The sequence below is a fragment of the Coturnix japonica genome, chromosome 5 (genome assembly GCF_001577835.2).
Source record: "Coturnix japonica isolate 7356 chromosome 5, Coturnix japonica 2.1, whole genome shotgun sequence".
NCBI lineage: Eukaryota > Metazoa > Chordata > Aves > Galliformes > Phasianidae > Coturnix > Coturnix japonica.
In genome coordinates, this window is record NC_029520.1 from 31,708,117 (window position 1) to 31,722,324 (window position 14,208).

At 33.7% G+C, this 14,208-nt stretch overlaps 1 long non-coding RNA gene across 5 annotated transcripts in view; it reads left to right on the top strand.

Annotated features, from left to right (window-relative positions):
* The window catches only part of LOC107315030, a 193,397-nt gene that overhangs the window by 112,260 nt on the left and 66,929 nt on the right, over positions 1-14,208 (top strand). For 2 of the 5 annotated variants that reach the window (XR_004307396.1, XR_004307397.1), the window contains 2 exons: positions 7,947-7,994; positions 9,848-13,505. The exons of the other annotated variants lie outside the window; for them this stretch is intronic. This is a non-coding gene — a long non-coding RNA (uncharacterized LOC107315030). Of the gene's footprint in view, positions 1-7,946; positions 7,995-9,847; positions 13,506-14,208 lie in introns of those variants that run through there. 5 annotated transcript variants of the gene reach the window in all.

The window sequence follows — 14,208 nt, forward strand, 5'->3', positions numbered from 1 at the left end:
ATAAGGTGTCTGACATTCTCAGCAAAAGCATCAAAGCTGTTGTGAATTTCTTCCTTATTCTTATAGAGATGCGCACATACACACACAAAAAGACAAATGAAAGAGAATTAAGGAAATTAATACAAGTAAAAAATAAGTCAAGGATACATGCCTACGTGTGTAAGCTGGTGTAGGTTCATTAAATTAAATAAAGTTACCTTGATTGCCTATTCTGAGTATCTGACCAAGGGTTTCAACAGATTCTAACTACAGCAGGAGCATTTTTCTTTCCTTTACTTATTGTGACTTAATACACATCTTAATCTTCCTTTATTATGCATAGCATAAAGACTTAAAAGTTCCTAAATATGCTTGTGAGAATAAAAAAAAAAAAATCATAAATTATTTGTTACTGACTCAGTATCATTTTTGGCAGTTTCTCTCCTGATCTCTAAGGAACAAAAATCCTGTGCAAGCAAAATTGTAGAGCTCATCTATAGGAAATATTTGTTTTTGTTTGCATACCAAATGTACTAGTCTCATCCAGACTTAAGCATGCTATTTAAAATAGCATGGGGTAAAGACCTCTGAAGGCACTGTCTGCAGGGACTATTCTGTTTTCTTAGTTACTACTTGATGCATTGTACTAGATCCAAAGACAAAAAGTTGCCGTTCAAATGTTTTTAGATAGTATTAGTGATAAAATTGTTTGTCTGGAATAAATTAATATAATTCTTATGTATACTTTAATTGGTAGCAAGGTTTTTAAACCAAGGTTCTGAGAGGCCACTCAGGTACATCCCTTTTATATGAGAAGGTTACTGTTCTGTAATTCCAGCAAAGGAGCAAGCCTGGAGCATGACAATTGGTTTACTTCTATGACATTATCTTTTGCAGTTAATAGTTAGACAAACCTAACAGGAATGTCTTACAGATCAGAGGGAGATGACTTCTGCTGAGAAAAAAATGAGCGCTGCATAATGGATGAAGACAAATTAATTGGGCCTGTTGTCTGAGTTGCTTGTCTGGCTTTAGATTGCCCTGCTCCTTGGCTAGGCTGTGTCCCAAAGAATATAAGATACACCTTGCTTAATCATTGTAGGTCAGTTCCTCAAACATAGCTGTGCCCGCTAGATGCTGATGAAAAGATTATGTGGCCAAGGTTGGAGATATAGGATGTAAAATAGATGGTAATTAGACTAGATTAGATAGTTCAGATTTGTGCAGCCTGTGGTTGGGCTTAAATATGCTTTGTCCTTATTGTCCTCTTAATTTTCTAGTACGCTGCACAGATATGTTAATTTAGTGCTCACACTGAATGTAAGGTCATAGTGTCTCACTTTTGTCTGTAGTTGATTGCTTATCACCTTTTCAGACTGCCATTTCTATTTTCCATGTGTGTTTGATGATTGGTCCTCAGTAAATCCCTCTGCAAGAATACTGATCTTGTTTTCTTTTTTCTCTTAACAGCTGCTCAGTAATTTCACATGACATAATGTAAATGTATTCACGAAGTAAAGTGAGTCTCTCTCAGCTCGTGTTGATTGTGCTTATAGAGGTGTTTGCCAGTCTGTTGAACACATTCTGCAGTTACTAATTTTTTTTTAAACAGACAGAAGGAAAACAGAGTACCATAAAAAGAAAGACTTGAAGCATTTTGTCTGTTTCTGAATCTTTATCTCCTACACACAATAAACATGTTCTTTCCAACAGGCAGTGTGTAGCTAAATCCCTTGTACTATTTGAAAATTTCAAGTGATAATTTTGTAAAACATCCATTTATGTTCTGGCCCGGTACAATGCTCCTCCCTGGCTATTATCTTCAGAAAACAGTTGGTAAAATACTGAAATAAATTACAGATGCAGATCTTAGATTTAAATAAGTATTTTTTTTTTTCTTTTCCCATAAAATATTCTGCAAAAGCCTCTGAGTTCTTATGTGAGAAAACAAAAGTGATGCTTTAGAACTTTAAAACATACCATATTTTTATGACTTATAAAATAACAAGTTAGACAGAATACCAAATGGACCACTTGGCTTAAGGTTCTAAAAAAATAGAAACACAAAATGACAATAATCAGGCGGATATCATTGCATCTATGCAAGTTCCAACAACAGCTTCATTTAAGAGTTGAAATAGTCACATTATGGGTCTGCAAATGTTCAAAATCAGCAGGAATTAACAATTTCTACTATATAAAGTACATATCCCTCTAAAACTTTGTTCCATGGAGACTATCTCTGTGTGATAATGTTGTGCACTGAATGAAATGGTTACAGGATCTGTTGGACTATAGATACAAAATATGCAGTAGTTTATAATGTGATTAATGTACTCACCTAGGAGGAAGGATACCTTTGTTTTCATTCACTTAAATATCTTTTATCACTGGAGCATATTTGGTGTTGCAGTCCTGAGGAGTTTGTCTTGAATCCAATATACGTAATTGTAAATGCTTTCATTAGAGGTCTAAGTTGTGGACTAAAATTCCCTTGTAAGTCTCTAGGTGATATCACCTCCTTTGACCTGCTGGCCTTGCTCTTTTTAATGATAAGTTGTTTTTCACTCATCTAAGTGGGTGGTCAAATCCACCAAAAGTTGCCAAATCTGAGCCACTTCTAATTTTCATGTTCTGGCACAAATTTTTGTTTTGATTCCATAAAGGACTTGATTTCATTTCACAAATCATAAAGTCTTTTTAGCATTTTACCCTGACTTAGCCACCTTCTTTTGGAAATATAAATGGTGTCCCCATAATCAGCATCCATACCTTTAAGAAACTCCTAGAATTGGTAATGACTCAGTCACTTGGACTATATGAAATTCACAGCTTTGATGATGATTTATATTATCCATTTGTTAAGCTTTCATAAATACATTGTCTTGATGCAGTGATATTTCATCAAACAAGAACTGGCAGTGGCAATTGCATCATTTTCTATTAATTTCTCAAGTCTCTCCTTTTTTTACCAGCTATCACCAGGGTGCCATCAGTAGCTATGCCAGATATGTTGACAGAGATCAACATATAAATCCCTTATAAAATCCCTTTAATGTCTTTTTTTTTTTCTTTTTTTACTGCTTCAAATAAATCAGGAGATAGTTATGTCTTTCAAGGGCACCAGAGAAGCCATTTCTTCAGTGACATTACATTCATTATCAGTACCTCTAATGAAAGTGGCAAAGTAAGTTCTATCAGTAGTATCAGTACTTTCATCTATCGCCAAATCAAAAGATTTGGAATTAGCAGCTTTACTCTCCAAATTTCTTTCAACAGATTTTCTTACTTTTTTTTTTTTTTTTTCTGTTCACCTGCTACAGTCTGGTGAGACAAACTGATTTTAGAAAACTCTGTTTTTTGTTTTTTTTTAATCTTTTTTTTAAATGAGGACTCATCTTCCATGCTTTCCACACATTGCTTAATAAACTCATCATCAGTAAATGGTTTTCGCTCGTTTGCATTTGTTACCATGTAACTAGATTTTAAAAGAGTTAATTTAACTTTTTTAAGAAGATTATGTTGATCTGACAGTTTCTTTTTGTTTGTTTTTTTAAGTTCTGCTATTTTGTCTTTACGAAGCATTCTTTTGATATGTATTGAATTTGCCAACATGTTTATGCATATAATGTCCTTTTGAATTGTAATCCTTGAAAACTGATCTGATTTCTTTTCAAATTAAGCTGGGCTGCTCAGCGAGGCAGAACTGCTGCCATGATGGTGCTGCAACAGGGACAGACCACAGTGTGAGCTGTGCTGGGTCAGACATCCCTGGTCTTGGTTCTGGAGGCAGAGGATGAAGACTCAAATTTCATGCCAGAGGAGGAATTCTTCCTCCCTCAGAGAAATTACTTGAATACGAAACTATCGGATATTCTTTTAAGTCTACATTCTCCTCTAAATTTCCTTAGAGATGCAAATGTACTTCTGGGAAAATACTTCTGAAATTGTCATGGGACATTGTTCATGGAATATAAATATTTAAAAAGCAACATTTTGTGGGAAAAAGATACAGAACACTTAATATTCTAGGAATTTAGGAATTCCGTATCCAACTGTATTTTTCATTTTCAAACTGCAAAATCAACAATAAAAATGCTGCAGATTTTTATTTATTTATTTATTTATTTATTTATTTTGGTGTGCAGTGTTGGTGTTAGAACCAAAATAATATTTTTAATAGTGAAAATAATTTGAAATAAGCTCTGCATTTTGTGGATGAAATGGAAAGCTATATGTGGATATTCTTTCTCCCTCATATATATATATCTTACATTTTAAAATTAAGCTACACAGTGTATGTAGGATCCTTTTTAGTCACTCGCATAAATTATATCTCCCGCATCTCTCCTTTATCCTACAATATGCACTAAATACATTCTTGGCTATTAATTTTTTCATATATTGTTAGTATGATATTTTATTTATTTGGTATGACGTGATTATACTTTGCTCTTCACTGCTAAACTGCTAAAATTAGTGTTTGAAAATAACTTGATGATTCATGTTACTGAGGTTTACTTCAGCTTCCCAGAGGAAATAGTTTTTTAAATAGAGAACTAGTGTCCAAGTCACTATTGTGTCACATTCAGTGAATATCACTGACATTATTTAAAATGCTGTCTACTTAATTAATAACAATAGGGAAAGACTGTAATAAAAAGTTGAAAGTGGGAGATGGATTGTTACACAAAAAATGCCTGAACTTACAATGAAAACTGAATGATCCACAGATGCTGAGCATTTTCAAACCATCATCTTAAAATTTTCTTTGTATATCAAACAAGTAGAAAAAAAAAAACCATCTGCAGTTAAATGTTTTCTATATGTGATAGCTGAACAGACTTCATCACAAATGCCCTCAACTAATACTTCTCCAGTAATTATAATCATCAGAACAGAATTTAGAAATGAACTGTACAAAGCTGCAAATTTCCTTCAGCCCAGTGTGTTTCAGAACTTAATGTTTTAAGGACAGATCAAATTGGGTCTATTAGAGTGCATTAAGCCAAAATTTTGAAAATGGATCCTTCACTGAAGAATTAAATTTCTAATTTTTCTACAAATAAGTGTCTTAGAGAAACATGTAGTAACTGGTGGTACACAGCGATAAGTAAGCAGACATTCAGTATGCAATACCTGAATTGGAGCCTACTAGCTAAGGATATAAGTGAGGGAAGATGATTTCCATGTTCCCAGGCTTGTTTATACATTTCACAATAAAAGTAATTAAAAAAAAAAAAAAAGTTCAATAAAGTATTGAATTAATTGAAAGAAGAGAAAAGAAAATCCATGTCTATGCAGCTATTTTTAACTCTTCAAGCACAGTTGTGCCTGCTCATCCTGGCTTAGTGACTAGAAAATATGACATAGTTTCAACGGAAAAGAAAAAGACCTCCTAGTTTTACCCAAACTAAAGTTCAATGATAGTTTTGGTATTCCTATGTCAGATATAGATATGTATATTTCCAATAACAATGTGAGAAGATATTCCTTCCACTGGGAATAGAAAGAGGTGAGGTCCCTTGCATACAGGTAAAAACTATCAGATAACAGAGTGCTGAGTATAGGTCTCACCCTCTTGTGACCTGCAAGATGAAAGTTAACTTTCTTTTCCTACAAATAGGAGAAATTACAAATACCCAGAATGCGTTGCTATAGAGACAGTTCTTCCAAAATGAGACAGTCTCCAATTCCTTCTTAGAGGTGTTCTTGTCTTCTTCAGTAGTTTCAATTACTCCTTCTTATCCTCAAATATATGCTCTCAGTCAGACATTCCAGTTGGATCTCAGAATTAAAGTATCTGCTTAATGCTTAGCACTATTAGACTTTTCAAGTGGCCAAGTCAGTAACTGCAGTATCTAGAGCATTTATGAATTAGGATTCAGCTAGGATTCTGAGTTTTATTCCACTGAATTTAGGACCTGAAACCTTTATTATATTTTTATTATATTTTTATATTTTATTAACCTCTTATTTCTTGTTTGTTTTCTATTTTTGAATACGGGTGCCTTTAACATTAAATTTGAAATACTGCCAGTTCTACAACAAATAAAATAATATTTCCCCAATCTTAAATAATAATGAATACTGTAATGATTATTTATGTATAAGAAGCATGTAGCCCCTAGACCTGTCTTATGAACATTTATGCAGCATTCTGTCTGCAAGTTTATTTTTTTGTTATGTGTTTCAAATTTTGTTCTATAAAATTGAAATCATTTTAAATAATACACTGGCAAAAGAAAAAATGTCAATCATTACATTACACTTAAAGAACAGCATTATGTATAGCAAAACCAAAACTGTATACTAAAAGATATTTTAAATCACATCTTAATCCCCCCATGGCTTTTTTTCCTCCCTAAAATTTGAAACCATTCTCAAATAAAACACTGGCACATCCCTTTCCTAGTGCCAGGTGTTTTTATTGTTTGTTTGTTTTGTTTTTTGTTTTCTTTTGGTCTTTACATTTTTTTATCTGCTGTCTTTTGCCTGATAGATATGGATGCAAAAAACTTAGAAGTAAGGAAGAGGATGGAAGTGTTAAAAAAAAAAAAAGTTGGATTTATAGCTGCAATCAATTAACTGGTTGCTAGGGAACCATCAGCTATCCAATCAAAAATAGCAATCAGCCAACTGGAATCAGCAGGATAAATAAAACAAAACAAACAACTGAAAAAGCATTATGCTTTCCCCAACTTCTTTCCCAGTCCCTCCTCATCCCCCTCTTTTTCTTTATTTTTTTTTCCTCTCCTATTTAATATGCAGGAGAGAAGTTTGATATTGAAGGGTTTTGTTTTTAATTTAGGTACTTAAGAGATGGCCTGGCAGCAGGAGTTTGGGTTTATATTTGGTTATCTTTATGTTTATCATTGGTAATGAAAATGAAGGGTAGTAACTCAGCATGTGGCAATAAAGAAGACTTAATTTGAATGGACCAGGCAAGCCTAATGTTGCCTGAGTTGGCTGTGGTTTGAAAGCTGCAGTCTTTTTGTGTAATAGTTAATTAAAGCTTAATGAACTTCCAAGTGTGGATAATAATTGGCAGGGATAAGTGATAACCCCAGCTGATACACATGAAAGCAGCAGATTTTGTTTCATCCTCTTAGAGTTTGTTCAGGTATGTCAAGGATCGTAGAAAGAATTCACTATCTGAAGTTCAAGTGAGATTTTTGGTTCTAGTCAAGTATCTGTTGTAGGTTGCAATGTACTTGTTGCCTCTGTTTGTGAAATGATTGTTTTAAAATGGCCTTTATAGTCTGTGTTTACCTTGAAAATTTTAAAGTAATGTTAGAGTAGGAAAGCAGAACCTGTATGCTGATAGTTTTATATTGTTATTCTTCAAGTATGTTATTTTTTTTGTCATTTTGATAGTTACAGTTTTCAATTTAAAAGGCTAAAATGAAGGACCACTTTCTTGTGTAAAACAATATCAATTAAAAAAAAAAAACCCTACAAAAACCAACCCAATAATAGAATCCAGAAATATCTTACATTTATTAATTGTCATCTAAGGCAAAAATAGAACAGTTTTTCCTGAACAATAGTCTTGTGTAACTTTTATATGCTTAGGATAAAAATCTATGGTAATATTTGGAATTTCCCTTTACTCCTATTATCTTGAACCTTATTTTTCTGTTTAGATATGTTGATGTAATGGAGGGATGTGAAAGAGAAGAAAGAGGCTTTTCATCCTTCACCTATCTAGCCACCTGTGGTATCTTGCATATAAGCAGTACTATTGCTAAAATAATTAATTCATGTTTGTATATTAGCCTGATTTAAAACAAACAAACAAAAAAACTTCCCTAAGAAGGGAAGATCACTGTCATTATACCAGTACTGGCTGGATACTGAATTTCCAAACAGCAACTGCACTTCTAAGAGACTTTTATTGTTATTTTTTTTTTTTTTTTTTTTACCTAAGACTTTGGATTTTAAACATTCATCCATTTATTCTCTAGGTAAACTGCTTCAAGTCACTTTGAGGTCTGGATTCCACCTGGTGTGAGGTACAGAGGTTATAAAAATGATATTTAAAAAAACAAAAGAAAAAAAAGAAAAGGGTTAAGCAGAGAGCTAGTTTTTGTATATATTGGGGTCTTTAAGCAAATTCGGTGTTATAAACTTAATATAGCAGCTCATCTCTGTAGAATGGGTATGCTTCTGATGTTCAAGAACTGAATATTAAATGCCTGTGGTACTATTCAGGTATATTAAGTCAAAGGAATGCTATCTGAATTTTAAAGTTCATTTTATGATAAGGGATGGGGCAAGTGCTATGTTTGTATTTTTTTGGGGTATCTTCTGACTTTACCTCTTGTAGCCAATCTCTCATATTTTCATTGGTGTATGCAAAACAACTAATGGTCATAGTTTATTTATTTCTGATGTTCAGCTATTTTTTTCATGTCATGTTTCCTCTGCATGTAATGCATGTTCATTGTAGATGAAAAAAACACTTGCTTCTATATTAATTGCAAGCTATTTTTGTTCTGTTCTCCAATGTAATAATTTAGATGCTGAATCAACATATTAATTGGGGTCTTTAGTTTGTAAGGCATGACTAAGAGGATGCCCACAGGTATGCACTGTGGTTATTGGTTGGGTTCTCAGAGGATTCAAGTTAGACAGGAGATTATTTTATATTATTGGTTGTTTTGAAATGACTGCAGTTACTGTCAGGCTGCTTGCCTTTGAATATACCTCTTGCTACAGACCAGAGTGTTCCTCACTGGAGGTTAAGTGAAACAGGTCTGTAATTGGTGAGCTATTTGAGCAAATATTTTGTTGTGGAGGAGTTTCAGGAAGTTTATATTCTTGAATGTATACATAATGACTTTCCTCTAACTAAAATATTATTTTAGCCAAGTGTTATAAGGTTACTTAGTTGAAGGGTGGTGGTAACAGCAAAATTATTGATGAACAGCATACATAACAAAATTAATGACTATATCTTCTGTAGCTTCACTCCTGAAGCCTCTGTATAATTTTAAGTTTTTCTACTTAATATGAATATAGAACTTTTTTGTTGGGTGGTGTGTTGATTAGGAAGAGTGTGAATTTTCAAAATGTATGGAAAATAAAACAATGTACTCAATGCCTTCTCTCAGGACTGGGAGAAACAGAGGCTGGTAAGTCTCGCATGGATCCCTGAGGAGGTGTTGGAGCAGATAATCCTGGCAGATATTTCCAAACAGGAAAACTGAGAAAGTAATTGTTTATACTTATTGTAGATTTACAAAGGACAAATCAGGCTTGGACAACCTGATAGCCTCCTACAATGCAGTCACTATTTTCAAGGAAGCTTGATGAGGGGAGATGGAGTCTCTATGTGTTGAGGTAGTCTAAATCTGAGGGTGCCATTGTCCTGAGCATTTTGCTTAGATGATCTCCAGACGTCTCTTCCAACTTCAATGTGGAAACAACTTTATGTGTTTTACTTAATCATGTGAATAATCAGTAGGGAGCATCAATCAATTTGGCTTGTATTTTTTTTCTCTCTCTTTTTTTTTTTTTTTTTTTTTTCTTCTCCCCTCTCCATAGAACTATAGAATGGTTTGTGTTGGATGGGCCCTATAAGATCATCTAGTTCTAAACTCTCTGCTACTCCTCCCTGTAGACCAGGTTGCACAAAGCCCTGTCCAGTCGGGCCTTGATTGCCTCCAGGAAGGGGGCATCCACAACCTTGCTGGGCAACCTATTCCTGTGTCTTACCACACTCACAGTAAAGAATTTCTTACATAGTATCTAGTCTAACTCTTCCCATTAATTTTTTGTTTGTTTGTTTTTTGTAAGCTGATGTTAAAGAGACTGGATTTTGACTTTAAAACTCAGCTGATCTGAATGTCTTCTATCTTGATAGGTGGCAATTAGTGTCATGTGGTGCAGTGAGAAACTTGGGTTTTACGTGTTTGTCGTCTTCTTCCTTCATTGTGCTGGTTAAGATGGAGAAGAGAAAATAGAAGGCACGTACACTCCAGATGTGTGAATAACTGCAAACATGGACTTCGGAGCTATCAGAAAATAACTTGTGTAGCACAGAAACTAATGTTAATGTTGAGAGATGGGTTGGTGGAATCACTATCTGCAGTGATACTTATGTATTTATTTTCTTATTTCTGTCCCTTTTTCTAAAATATTTTACTAGGATAACATGCCTAAAAGTAGATTTTTATTTTTTTTTTGTATGTTCATCAATGGAAGTCACATAAAGTTTTATTCTAGAGACTATTGAGTGGGGAGTTAATCTTTCAGTGAGACTTGCAGCAAGTAACATGGTGAACTAGGTAAGTCAAGGGTGCCTAGGAAACAAGAGTGTTCTAGTACAGGATATAGAAAGGTAAAACTTAATATCTACGTTAGGTACAACAAAATATGTAGCAATCATTTAAAAAAAAAATAAATTGAAAATGCGAGTCTGAACTTTGAGGGCCTCAGGGATTTCATGGTATCTGAATACAAATTCTGAATCATCTATGTATCCAGCACAAAATCACTGATTTGGAAACTTGTGTAACATGATAGCAAGTAATTATCAGCCGCCTTCTGTATTCAGTGTAATGCAGAATGCATTTATTAACTTATGCCTTTAAAGTGAGAGAATAATTGACACTTTCAGCTGTATCAGCAAACTCTCAATTGATTGCAGCATGGAAGTGTTGGAAGTATCAGTAAATGACTGTAAAGTACCAACGAAAATAGCTTTCTAACTTTTTATTTCTTTTGATATTCTAAAAAAAATAATCTGGAGTTCTGACAAAGGAAGTTAAATGTGTGTTTGAATTTGATTTTTAGAAGGAATGTTGAAGGACTAATCACCAAACATATTGTACTGTTTTCAGAATAAACAATAATGCCCTTCTTTTGTAGAACTGAATACTTTCCTTCCTTATTGCAGTAATGCTAAGTTTTTTGGGCAAGAGGGAGCACATATGGTTTCTAATCTTGAGCTATGTGTATGTTAAATGACTGGCAAGTAGGTTCATGCTGTTTGGTGTCAGCTGTCTGGCCAAACTGTGTATGTAATATCAGAGAGTTCTGTCTGACTTTTTCTCTGTAAAAGCATTAATTTGATCTCTCTTTTTCTATCCACAGAATTTTCATTAAAATTCAAAACAAACAAAAACACTTGTTGAAACAAATTCTGTCTTTCAATTGGTTGAGATGAGACAAAAAATTGAGTAGGATTAAAAGATTTGAGGTGAAGATAGAAAGACAGGCACTATGATCTGAAATGCCTTCTTTGGGAAACCAAAGTAAAATAATAAGCATTTTCTGACAGCTATTTTCTTTGTAGTGACAAATATTAAGTCAGATGATACCGTTGATGTTTTTACTGATGGTTTGTATAAGGGTGAGTTGTTCACTGTTCAGAAACTGTGGTAGAGCCCCATATATGTTAAATCATGGATTCTCTAAAAGAATGTGGCTCGCTCACAAAAACTATTAGCAGCTGCGAATAGCTAAAGGAAGCAAAACAAAACCAGCAGTAAAATTTTTTTACCCTAGTATTTCAAAGAGGACTGCTATTATTATTCTGAGTGAAACAGAAGATGATTAATAGTATTCTTGACCCCTTAAAGGTGCATAATATAAATGAACACTAAAGACTCTAGTTGTTAAAATGGGCTGATGCCTGAATTCTTTGGAAGTTATGGTATTTAAGATATTTATATACATTACTGTGTAAATATGTGGGCTGACTTATGAAATAGCAGAGAAAATCTCAGCATCCAAAACATCAGAATGCAGTCACCTGGAGGCAGGGAACAAGAAATCGCCAGCTAAACTGGAGGCGTTATCTACTAGTACCTGTCATCTGAAGAAACAAACTATTTTAAAAAATGTGTGGAAAAGCAAGCAAAGAATGTAGATGCACTTTTACTTCTTTTCTCCTGTGATGAAAATGTGTTGGTGAACTGATGTGATAATCATAATTGACAAAGAATTCATTCTTAGAAATAAGTGACAAATTAAAAGATGATAAGGTGGATTTTGTGTTGTAACAGTGCCTGGAGGTCCTGCCAGAGATCAGAATTTTATTGGTCTTTAATTATCTCTGCAGTGTCAGGTATAATGAGCCTATGGTCTTTGAGAAGCCCATATGGGCCTATAGGAACTACAAATAAATAATTTTTTTTCGGTTATGTAACATCACCAGTAAAAGTACTGTGCTTCTAATCCGTAAATGAACACTGAGATAATAAATAGCTGAGGTAGGCAACTCAGGGATGCTACCAGTGGTAATTGAACTGGGAAGTTTTAATGCAATGTGTTGTTTTCATTATAATGCAGTTGTTCTTCTCAACCATTATCCAAACACTGCTTCATGATTCTTTGCCCTGGCTATGATCAGTCTTCATAGTCTGATGAAGTGCTGAGAATCATAGAATCACATGGTTGGAAAAGACCTACAGGAACATCTAGTCCAACCGTCTTCCTGTTACCATTGCTACCGCAAGCCACTAAACCATATCTCATAGGTCCTTATCCAGACTCCTCTTGAATACTGCCAGGGATGGTGACTCCACCACCTCCCTGGGTAGCCCATTCTCCAGTGCCTCACCACTCTCTGAGAGAAAAAGGTTATAAAAAAAGTTTTTTGAAGAGTGAACTCACTTTTTATCTGAATTTCATTGCTCCTGTTCTCGAAATAAATAACTATAAAAGTATGTTTGGTAGTGGTTCCCAAAATTCCTTTTGATAGCACATTTGTGGAAAGTTACCTGTGCTTTAATAGGTCTCCAGTTCTGAAATTTGTTGATTTGCCTAAGAATAGGTTGCAGAATTTAGACTTCTCTGTGTTAAATGTAGGTAAATAAATGAGCAGTTTATCACTTAAGTTTCTTAAAACAAGTATGATAAGTTTGTAAGAATTTTTATAGTACATTCAATAGATTAGATAAGTGTTAAACAATTCTGAAATCAAAGTACAGATAGTACTAATTTTTTTGAACAGTCTGCTAGTGACTAATTTCTATTGTGAAAATTTCAGTAAGGAAGACTTGGGATTATTTTACTATGACCACTAAAATTGTTTAAATATTTATCAAATATTATATATAATGATTATTAAAATATTTATTAAACAATAAAACTTAAAGTCATAATATTATCTCATGCTTCTTGGTCTCTATATATGATTATATGTGAAGAGATGTTAAATATATGAAAGATTCTGTATTTCTTTAATAATTTTCTGAGAAAATAACAAATTTGGATATATATGAATGCTACCTTGAGGAACTGTATCATAGTTGTGTTGCCCTGGCATTCCTAAACATTTTGCTATGTTGGCCTAATTTTTATTTATGACTAGAGCCTTAGAGATCATCTGAATTAGTAAGTCCCTCTGAATACAAAGGGAAAATATGCTTGTATGTTTTACTCTTTTTAAGGGAAATGTCACATTTGACAAACTTTGCCATAGCTGATCAGTACTTTATCTTTCACATCTTCTAGTCTGCTGCTTGATGTTACTTCTGCTGCTCAGTGCATTAAATAAGATCGACTCCATCTGATTTGGTACTTCTTCACAAGAGGACAAAGCTATTGATTACCATACCAAGCTTCTGATCGTGTGCACGCATGTGTTAATATCTTCCATTTCACTTCATCCTTGTTTTGGAAAGACTGTAGCACTATCTGTTCCATTAATGAAAAATAATGTAGGTTGTCAAGATTGATCATTAGATGAAAATTTGCTTATACTGAGGAATAAGCCTTAGAAAATGTTTCAGATATTTATTGGAATCTGAATTGTTCTTTTGTGCAGTTGAGATGCTTCAGTATTAGCAGTAGATATTGCAGCATGAATTACTCAAGTTTTATATTTGATGAATTTAATCATTTTACACAAGCTAAATGAAATTTAGTTGGTAGTTCAGCACTGTAGTAATGATTGGACCTATCATTTCTACTCTGAAATGACAGCGGAGAGGTGTTTTTTTTTTTTTTTTTGCTTATTTTTTTTCTGAATGTACATTCATGCTGCTATGTTTCTGTTAATAATAGGCTGTATGTTATTCCAGCATGCTTTAGAAAACTGCAGTCCCTCTTTAGCTAATAGGCACTAACAGTCCTATGTAAGTCTATATTTAAAAGGAAAGCTTTCCTGTGAGGGTAAAAAGAAGACAGCTTTAACAAGGTTTGTGGTGTAGAAGACTATTTGTAAAATGGTCATAAAACCAAAGAATGAGATGGAATTACGTTTTCTTGGTACAA